Source organism: Glycine soja, chromosome 1 (assembly GCF_004193775.1).
Source record: "Glycine soja cultivar W05 chromosome 1, ASM419377v2, whole genome shotgun sequence".
Taxonomy (NCBI): Eukaryota; Viridiplantae; Streptophyta; class Magnoliopsida; order Fabales; family Fabaceae; genus Glycine; species Glycine soja.
In genome coordinates, this window is record NC_041002.1 from 7797825 (window position 1) to 7808603 (window position 10779).

General features: G+C 32.9%; 1 pseudogene across 1 annotated transcript; it reads right to left on the reverse strand.

Moving 5' to 3' along the window:
• Positions 1 to 4257: 4257 nt before the first annotated feature.
• On the reverse strand, positions 4258 to 10231 carry LOC114412056 (annotated as a pseudogene). Its single transcript, XR_003666578.1, has 8 exons — positions 10109 to 10231; positions 9077 to 9389; positions 7421 to 7559; positions 6743 to 6917; positions 5964 to 5989; positions 5773 to 5873; positions 5191 to 5565; positions 4258 to 4611 (listed from the first exon to the last, which is right to left on the reverse strand). The product of XR_003666578.1 is annotated as a probable ureide permease A3 (transcript).
• Between the last annotated feature and the right edge of the window lie 548 nt (positions 10232 to 10779).

Sequence of the window (10779 nt, forward strand, 5' to 3'; positions counted from 1 at the left end):
ATGATTTGAGTGTTTCTTGATATATGATACTACTAAGAGATTGTGAGAAGAGTGAACCAACAACTCATTGAGATTATTGTGCAAGTGTAGTTAAGCCTGATGGATTCCTTGAGTTATTTTGTGTGACTTGATGTGTTGAATGTTTTGTATAAAGAAGTACAAGGAACTCTATTACATAAGACTTGATTGAGAGAATTTGCTTAATTTGTATGAGAATTAGAATAATTGTTTGAAGGCAAGCAAAACTCAAGTGTGAGGAGGTTATGATGTAACCTACCTTGAACCCCTTTCTTACATAAGACTTGTATATGGTGTAACCGATATGTACCCATGAGTACCCAACAAGTACTGTGTACTATACCCGGTACGCGTATGATATGAGTAAGTACCCATGCTTTGAAGTATTCAAGTGCTCAATGTATGTGCGCCTAGGTGTGGAGACAAAATGGAAAAAGCCTAATACAAGGCAATTACTTCATGCACTTCCTTTTTTGCATCATGTACCCCCAAAAGACTTGAACAGCCAAAAATACCCTTCACCCTCGAGATTGAATTTGCCTCAGTATATAAGATTGATGTGAGTATGACAAGTTAGCAATAGAAGATTCATAAGAAACCGCAAACTAGTGTTGTACTTTTCTTCAACTATGGACAATGAGAATTTAGACAATATGTTGTGCTATTAATTAATTATGAACATAATGTTTTTGTTTCCAATTTCTCAATATTTTCTAATTTTTGTCTAATAACATGATACTTCCTTTTTTGCTTCATGTATCCCCAAAAGACTAGAACTGCAAAAAACACCCCTCACCCTCGAGATTGAATTTGCTAATGTATATAAGATTGATGTGAGTATGACAAGTTAGCAAGAGAAGAATCACAAGAAACCAAACAAAACTAGTGTTGTACTTTTCTTCAACTATGGACAATGAGAATTTAGACAATATGTTGTGTTATTAATTAACTATGGATATAATGTTTTTCTTTCAAATTTCTCAATATTTTCTAATTTTTGTCTAATAACATGATACTTCCTTTTTTGCTTCATGTATCCCCAAAAGACTTGAATTGCCAAAAACACCCCTCACCCCCAAGATTGATTTTGCTATGTATATAAGATTGATGTTGTAACATCCCATTTTTCATAAAATAAATTAAAAATATTTTTATTTAAAATAAATAGAATTTTAGGAAAATACTGAGCTTTTTGTAATTAAATAAATAAGAGAAATAGTTTTATTAATTAAAATAATAGTTTTAAGGTAAATAAAATAAATATATGTTTTTAGAAAAAAAAATTATTTATTTATTTGACATGGAGTAAAATAAATTTTCTTTATATAAAATGATAAAATAAAGAAAAATAGAGTAAATAATAGACACAGAATACCCTAACTATAAATAGAGACCAAATAGATCACTTTTTACATTTACCACACATTTCTACGCTTTCTCTTTCTCTTTAATCTGCTTTCCCTTCTTCCTTTCCCAAAATCTTTTTTTTCCCGCATATCCTCAAACCTGTCTTAGTAAAATGACGATTCCAGACTCGTCAACCGTTGGATCATTGTAAACTTTTAACACGAGGTTCAAAATTTATTTTCACAAACACCCACCATTGAGATTTTGAGAAAATATTTGTGGTGGAAGAAATGTTCCTCGCACTAAGCTTTCTCTTTTCCTACATACACCCAAACATGTCCCAGTAAAACTATGATCCTGAACTCGTTAACCGTTGGATCATCTTGAAATTAGTACACTATTGGGATTTGTGAAATAATGTTTTTGCATGGAGAAATTAGTCTCACACGTTGATAGTAAAATGGAGACTACAATCTTTTTTTCTTCTCTGTAACGCTTGGAAATCCTAGCAGAACAATCAAAGAAAAAACTTGAGGAGTCTCACAGAACCGCTAGAGATGTCGCTATCACTATCAGATTACACCTGTGAGTCCATTTAGAGGTAATGGATGAGTTTATCGCAATTGGGGTTATAATGAACACGTGTAAGGATCTTTAGGGGATCAAATTGAGGTTTATTTTGAGATATATATTTGATTGTAATTCTTCATGTATGATTATAATCACGAGATTGTAATATTGAGATCATGAAATTGCGATTAAAATTTTGTGTAAGTGATTGATTGAATATGTGATGAATTATGGGATAACATCTTCCTTTTAGATCATAATATTGTTATTGAGATTGAGTATAAATGCAAAGTTGAAGATGCATTGATTTGTGAGATACACATAAACATGTGATGATGGATTGTGACGTTGTGATATGTTAAAATTGTGGACATGAAATTTGGTTGTGAATAAGTGTGTGGTTAACTCTTGATGTGACAATACTTGTGTTGTGAGCTGTGAACTATACAATAATCCGACTGGTGTTTACTTTGACAAAAGTGTTTATGCGCAGTGTTAAAGGGAAAGTGTAGGATTCCTAGTTAGGAACCTAAAGTGTTAAATTATATCACAATGTGTTAAATGTGTTTGAAACACGAGTGTGAGGTCGTGGGTATAGTATAATTCATGAGCAGTATCTGCGTGCAAAAATTGTCTTAGGGGTTGGACCTGGATCAGGAATATGATGCCCTAATGGATTCTTCGGAGTCTAGGCCTTGGGGTAAATACACTCAGTTTTAGTGTTCCTTTAAGCCTTTGTTGATCTCATATGGTTGGAGCATTCTCGCAAAATAGAGTGACCCTGACTGGTCACCTTATGATTTTACTTAGTGAGAGTGACCTGGCATACTCATTGTGTGGTGTGTCTTGTTATGTACTTCTAAGCGCCCTAGTGTGGTTTTTCACTGACATGGTATCACATTGCATATAGACTTGAGTTTTAGTATAATTTTTGCATAACGTCTGCTGATTATTTATTATGAAATTGATGAGTGTTATTACATCTTGACCCGAGTGTATGATTTATGTGTAATGTGATTGGTGATTGAAAAATGAATTTTAAGTGATAAAGTGGTGATGTGACGTGGATTATATTAAGTTGAGCTATGTTATAAATACTTCTATAATTTATATTAATTATGTCTTTGTTTATTTGTATTTTTTTAGAAATGTAATAACTCATTCCCTGTGTGCTATTTGTGTTTGGATCTTGTGATGATCTCGAACCTTGTGTTCGTGGGAGCAGATGACTAGGTAGATGACTTTAAATAACCTCGTGCGAGAGGACGTTGAGACACAATGCTTTGATAGGATGTGACATTGGCGATGAGTTTTTATTTTAATTGGATGATGTTATTTTATTTTATTTTACCTCACTGATTTAACAAAATTTCTTTTGTAAACTTTGACGGCCTTGTTTTGAGCAGGATATGCTTTTAATAAGTTTTATTTGGTAATAGTGAAGTGAATGTAAATCTTTTACCTACATGAATTTATTTATTTGTATTTTTATATGTTTTATTTATTTATATGTATGTCAGGGTAGAAAGTGTCATGGATATGTGAGTATGACAAGTTAGCAAGAGAAGAATCACAAGAAACCAAGTAAAACTAGTGCTATACTTTTCTTCAACTATGGACAATGAGAATTTGGATAATATGTTGTATTATTAATTAACTATGGATAAAATGTTTTTCTTTCAAATTTCTCAATATTCTCTAATTTTTGTCTAATAACATGAGACTCAACTTGAATTCAACCAATTGGATCAATTCAATTAAAAAATAAATCAAAAACTCAACCAACTCAGGATATTATACTTAATTTTCTTGAAACCCGACATGTTGACCTATATTTAGGTGTTGTTTCTCTTTAAACCCGACATCATGACTTGAACTTACCCCTAATTGGACTCCTAATTTCTATTTTTTCTCCAAAATAATGCACTTACAAGAATATTTTCTATCTTTTGTATATATTTTTTTGGGTGTTTTTTGTATTTATATTGTTATAACTATTTTTCTTTACCTTAACCCCGTGGTACATTAAGAGAAAAATATTTTGACTAATTCAGAGTTCAACAAGAAAGTAAGTAAAACCTGACCAATAATGATTTCTGCCAAGCATCGATCTTAAGCATTACCCGAACGATTCAATTTTAACTTTTAACATATTAACTACTTGTGTTCAATCACGTAATTTGTTTCAACTATTATTTTGAAAGCATAGGACACGACAAATAGTACACAATATAAAGCCAGAACAAACATTGGAGATATTATATATATATATATATATATATATATATAATCGTACAATTTTTCATTTTGGAAGTCCAAATATACAGAAAAATAAAAAACATAAAAGCATTTCAATAAGAATATATCAACTATGCTCCCTGCTTTATTTCTTTTTCTGCACTCTTTTCTTAATAGATTTTTTCTTCTTCTCTTATTCACACCAATGAACAATGAGAATTTTTCTCCCTTTGCACTAGGCAATCTATAAACAACTTGTGTGTTGTCCAATTATTCCTTGGCAGTGCTGTTTCTTTGCCCTGATGATGCCATTAGCACAGCAACAGCCACTATAAACATAAACAACATACTCCCTAGCAGTATATATGTTCTTCTTGATGATTTCCTGTACTCTCCAAACAGAATCACGCCCCAAAAAGTGCTTACAAGTGGAAGTGCCTGTTTGATCAACACACATTATTCAAATGGTGAAATGATTCAATAATTCGTTGAACACACAGAAGTCAGATATTCATCATTTGGTGACGTTTGGCTTGGTTTTTGCTTTTCAATTACATTTATAATAAACCAAGTGCTACCTAGTTTTAAGGTCATTTGATGCTTTGTTAATTTTATCATTTCCCTTGCAAATTCTTAAACCAGGAAACAAAGTAAAAGTAAAGTGAAATTCTGTAATTAACAGTGAAACCCTGAAAATATATCCACTAAACACCAATTTGAGAAAACATGTGTCAATAAATGACAAGTAATGACTAATGAATGCCACACTCGTTATGATTTTTTGTTTCCTTTCATACTTCATACTTGTAATAAGTATTATGTTATACAAAAAGAGTTCATGCCATGAATGTTTTTTAAGAGTTTAATGTTAATGCATTGTCAGTGTAAAGATTTTATCATACATAACAATGTTACGAAACGTAACAATCTATGATTAAATGACAACGTAAATAACCTTTACAATATTAGTGTATTCCAATCAAATTCGTTTTTTATAATCGAAGTAATAAAACTAACCTGGACTGCATCTGCTGCTGCATATCCTGCTGCTTGACCACCCATAAATTGAAGACCATTCCCAAACCCACAAAGTAGACCAGCCAACAAGGCCCAGACTCTGCCATCTGAGTCTGCCAAATAAGCCTTAAATGATGACTTGGGTAGGTTTAGGACAGGGTGGTAGAGGAAGGTGATGTTTAGAATCATGGCAATAACAAAACAAGATATTGAAAAATAGAAGAATGCAGTATAAACTGTCAAATGGGGAACCCCTTTTTTCAAAGTATTCCATTGGTCATTTGTTGCTATGTTGAATGCTGGTGAGAACATAGAGAAGCAAAGTCCAGCAAAGAATGTTAGAGCCAATCCAATCAAAGTGCTCTTCCCAAAAACCTGCAGCAAAATTCAAGTGTGAGATATAATCATTTCAGATTAAGGCCAAGGATTTGCCTAACAAGGTTGGTTAATTGAATGCATGTTTAAGTCATCATCCAATTACACATTAAATATATCATCATAAAGAGAAATTCTAGCCACACTCTCTTCTTTGATACTTTCTTTCTTATACTCTTTGATTGGTTGAAATTTATAGTCACCTGCCTTAATAGCTCTTTTTTCCTCAAGCTCCACGAGAAAAACTGCAGTTCCTGCTTCGACATTGTCTGCAGAACTACTTCCGCTCTCGAGATCTTTTGATTTAACTACAATAATAAATATTGAGGAGGTAGAATAAGTTGACATGTTACCAAACACAATAATCTCACATATTGAACCACATGAGATCTTCTCACCTATATCCCCCTCCTTGGAAGAGCTGCTGGCAAAAAAAAGGTTGCAGATAAAATTAGCAACACTACCAAATTTAGATATCAAAAGAAGACAGCATCAAAATCCAATACAATCATTGACATAATACGTGTGCTAGGATCCAATAGCAAGGTAGGAGACTTGAGTCCCATATAGGAAGTATGTGATTCTAGTGAGGGATTTATAAGAACTTTGGCTCCTCCACTCTACAACTGCTAGCTTTTGTGGTGTGATTCTTCCCAGGTTCTTATCCATATGATATAGCATATCTTAACCAGTTGTATGCTAATACTCCTATGAAGAACTATAAATAACCAAATCAGCACTCATTCAAGAAGCTAAAATAGCTACAGCAACCAACTTCAATAAAATAACAATGGTATTTATGAATTCATTAAAAAAAAGGGGATAAGAAAAAAAGTCCACACATCCCTCTTGTATTGAGTTTCTTCTCATAAAATATTAATTGAGCAGGTTGTAAACTTGTTTATTCAACTGTGGCAATTTACTTCATAAATTTAGCTAATTTATATAATAGTTATTAGAGTTCCCAAAGGCATTTTCCTGATTTTGTTTCCAAATGGAGCCTAAACAAGGAAGACCATATCCCTCCCTAGAAAAAAGAGAATGAAAGAAAGCATACAGGGTCAAAAGCAAGTTGAAAACAATAATAGGGAAATCAGTGAGGGGCATTAGCCGTAAATTAACACCTATACCCAATACTCATATCTCAATATAACTGTAATAAGCAAACAACACATACATGTCTCCATCTTTATAATCACCGGTGAAATTGCTGAGCTTTGCTTTATTATCAGCAGCATTAGATGAATGAACAGCAGAGCCTAGAAAAACTGCAATCAAAAAGCAACCAACTCCTGGGAAAAGGATCTCAGCTTTGTTGATTTTGTCATCCAAAAAGTAATTCAAGGTTGTGCCTGTTACAATTGGAACAAAGATGGTGCTAGAATTCAGTACTGAAGCAAGCTGAAAATCATCACAGAAGTCTAAACTTATCAGTACATAGCCTATGTACACTCACATCCTTGCATGACATGTATCCATGTCGTTGAGTGTATATTTTCTCTAGCATTCATTTTATGTGTTTTAATATTTTGTTTGCATAGTTATTTAATTATATTTGTACAGTTATTTACCGAGCCAAATGGCGTCACACGATTTAGATAGCTAATCTCATTTAGTTGGATAAGATTTTTTTTTGGTAATCATGTTATTGGTGTAAAATATCAACTGACTTTACCAATGATTAATCTTTGTCAGTTAACTTGATTCACTAGTTACCTTTAATGAAATTTCTCCTTTCAACCACATTTTTTCTTCCACAAGGTTTGAATCTAAGACCTTTATTAAGTGGGATAAAACTTTATTTTTGTTGTTATAGTTATTGAATTATATTGGAGTGGTTATGTCATTGAATTACCTATAACAACAGTTATGCTTGCCGTGATCACTTCAGTAACAGATAGCCCAACAAAAGCAAATGCATATTGGCTTGACAGATTCCCAAGGCTAAGGAACAGACCACCCCCCATTGCAAAAAGAACGGAGGGCCAATTATCCTGCAAGTAACAACTTAATTAAGCAGATTGATAAACCAATTGAAAGCAAAAGAAAAGAAATTACATATGAAGTTCAAAGCTAAACATTCTTATAACTGTATAGTTTCAAATATAATTAAAATTAAACTCAGTACATATTACTAGAATTTATGGGATATTGAGCAAAATACTCCAACCTTCCCTAGATTTTACTGATTGTTCCTCATGTTCCCAATAGTTTAAAAACCTACATGTACCCGCTCGCTTCACTTTTGGAAAAAGTTGAGTGTATTTATCCAAATTAGAATGAAGGAGTGTGGAAATCAGGTTCAGGCAACGAAGGAAAGAGTTTGTTAGCCTTTATTTATAGATATTTGTAAAGCATATATATTAAGAGACTTGTTTCATGGAACCATTACCATTGATATCATTGAGAAATATATTCATAACTTTGATAAAAACAATTTTACCACAACCTGGAACCTCAAGACATTTCATCTTCCAATATTATTCCGCTCGTGATTTTTAGATTTCTGGTATTCGGACACAACTTGTAGCTTAAATATGATAGTGACATAACATGTAACTCTTCAATCCATTTAATTTGTCATGGTTACTTCGTTTCTAAAATCACACTTTCCAAGATATCTCCTCTGTCCCAAAATACACTGATGAAGAAAAAATAATAAATAAACTAAAGAGACTCTTAATTTTACAAAACTATCCTTATATTATCATTAATTTATGTATAGATTTTGTTGTTCACCATTAATTTTATAAGAGATATAAGTGAAAAAAATATAATTAATGTTATATTAAAAAACTAAAATAATAATTATTTTGGGACTAATTTTTTTTTTCTTACAAGACAATTATAATGGACTAGGGAGTATCATCTACTTCATTCAATCCATTTTTTTTGTCTTAACCTCCGGAGGAAAAGGGACCTTAAATAGTCTAGAGTTCGGTTAGGAGATAAGTAAAGCTTGACCAAGAATTATTTCCGACAAGGATCAAATTCGAGTACTACCCGATCAATTTAACTTTAATTTAAGCACATTAACAATTTTTGTGCAATCACTTCGTTTCTTCAACCCATTTAATTTGTCATGAATGCTTTTGTTTCAAAAATACACTTTCCTATATAACAACAATCATCAACTAACGAGTCACAACGCCTCTAGATGGGATCAGGATGACTCTAACATGCTTTATAATTTTTTTTAATTACCGTATTATTGATACAGAGTATCCGATTTTGTTGATGATATATCTTAGTTGAAAAACCTAACTTAAGGAGACCAATCCAATATCACTTGGACAAACAACTTGTAGGTGATTATCTTCTTTAATCTTAGGGTAAAACATGTTTTCAATCTCTCAATTTTTGGTCAAAATAAGTCTTAGTCCCTATTTTTAAGAAGGACGATGATCAAAATTATTGTTTTAAAGTATAGAGATAAAGACCAAAACATATTTTACCCTTTATTTTATGACGGTAACAACTGCAAAATTCAATGAATAATAGCCCCCCGTACCTGAGCAAGTTGAACTAAGAAATTTGGCTGATCATGAGTGCCCTTGCCTATCCCACCAAGTGTAAAAGCAATGAGTAAAGCAGACAAGAAATTGGTGATTGAGTAATCAAGGTAGGTATGCTGTATGCTGAGGAAGACGACCACGCCTTTCTAACATAGTCAAAAGAGCAGGCCATGTCCCCAAGAAGAAAAGAGCCAAGAACATGCATGTTATGGCACCTCCTTTGCTCTCCACCAAATACATTTTCAACCCAGTAGTGCACAAAATGCTCTCGGAGAGTGAAGAAACCAAGGAACAAAGACCAGAGAACTCCTGAAAGCATTATGAATTAGTCATACTTCAGAAAATTACAAAATTATGAGCTATAATTAAGGACCCCATAAAAATTTGTCCACACAAAAGGGGTGAGAAATTCATGCAACATGATAAAGGAGGAGGTGAATCTCTTGAAACAGATACAAAATCAAAATCCAAAAGAAAGACAAAAGTGTACACAACTGCATATAAACTGCTTATAAATTACTTTTAATAATGGAAAACTCATTGGATAGGGGTGAAAAGGAGAAACATTATCTACACACAAACACAACCAATAAGGGTTAGATCTGGTGAAAGGGACTAGTTCCCATGACGTGGTGAATAAGGTTCAATCCTTACTGTGAAAGGTGTTTACATTTAGTGTTGACAAACAAATGCATGAGACAGGATTGCCTCCAGAAGAGGATATCTGTGATGAACCAAAAAAATCTACACAGAAACACATGGAAAGGAACTGAAAATAGAGATTGATTATCATAGAATCCATGATAAGTCAATGAAACCTTAATAAGTCACCTGATCCTCTTCACTGATATGAAGAAAGGGGTGACCAGCTAAAGACAAGTATATATAATTGAGTTAAAATTCAGTTTTCTTATTAACCATGAAGTACCCAAATGGGATAATAGGGGGAAAAAAAAAGGATTCATCTTCACAAAGTCAAGCATGGAGATACACATTGAATGGCAGAGAACTGAACGAATTGCAGCTACCTTGGAAGCCATAGATCAGAAACAAACAGGAAGTCAGCAATTATAAAAAGTCAAAAGATAAGAGCCTTTGTGGCAGCTAATGACCAATTAAATAAAAACCTCAGAGCCTCAAACAGTGAACAAAAACCTACCCAGTTGCTTGTAGCCACACACTAAAAGCAACAGTGGGGGCCATATGAAAAAGAAATGTTTGAACCTTTGAAGCACCAAAGTGTCCAAAACTTCCACGCAAAATGGTTTCAAAATCTCAAAAACAGTTGGTGGTGAGAAATATCTACCTCTGCTGATCTGCATTATTGAAATTGGAAGTACTTGAATAGAGAAACAGTACGGAGAATAAAAACAAAAGAAGATAAAAAGTAAGGGAGAAAGTTTAATGAATGGTTCAGTGACACCTTCCAGTGAGAAAGGCTATAATGATGTAAACTTTGAATTGTGATTTGTATGAGTTTCACTTCATTGGAGGCAGCACCGTTCAACTGGAATCTTCACACAGGATTCCAATTTTCTGTTGATAGTGTCAATTAGTAATTGATTATTTTAAATTGGATGAATAAGAATCTATTATTTTCAATGCTTTTTATTTTCGTAAATTCCAAAAGAGACAGATCAGCTACCAGTTAGTGCTAGGAATGATTAGAGATACTTTCTCGCCATCGTATCTTTTCGAA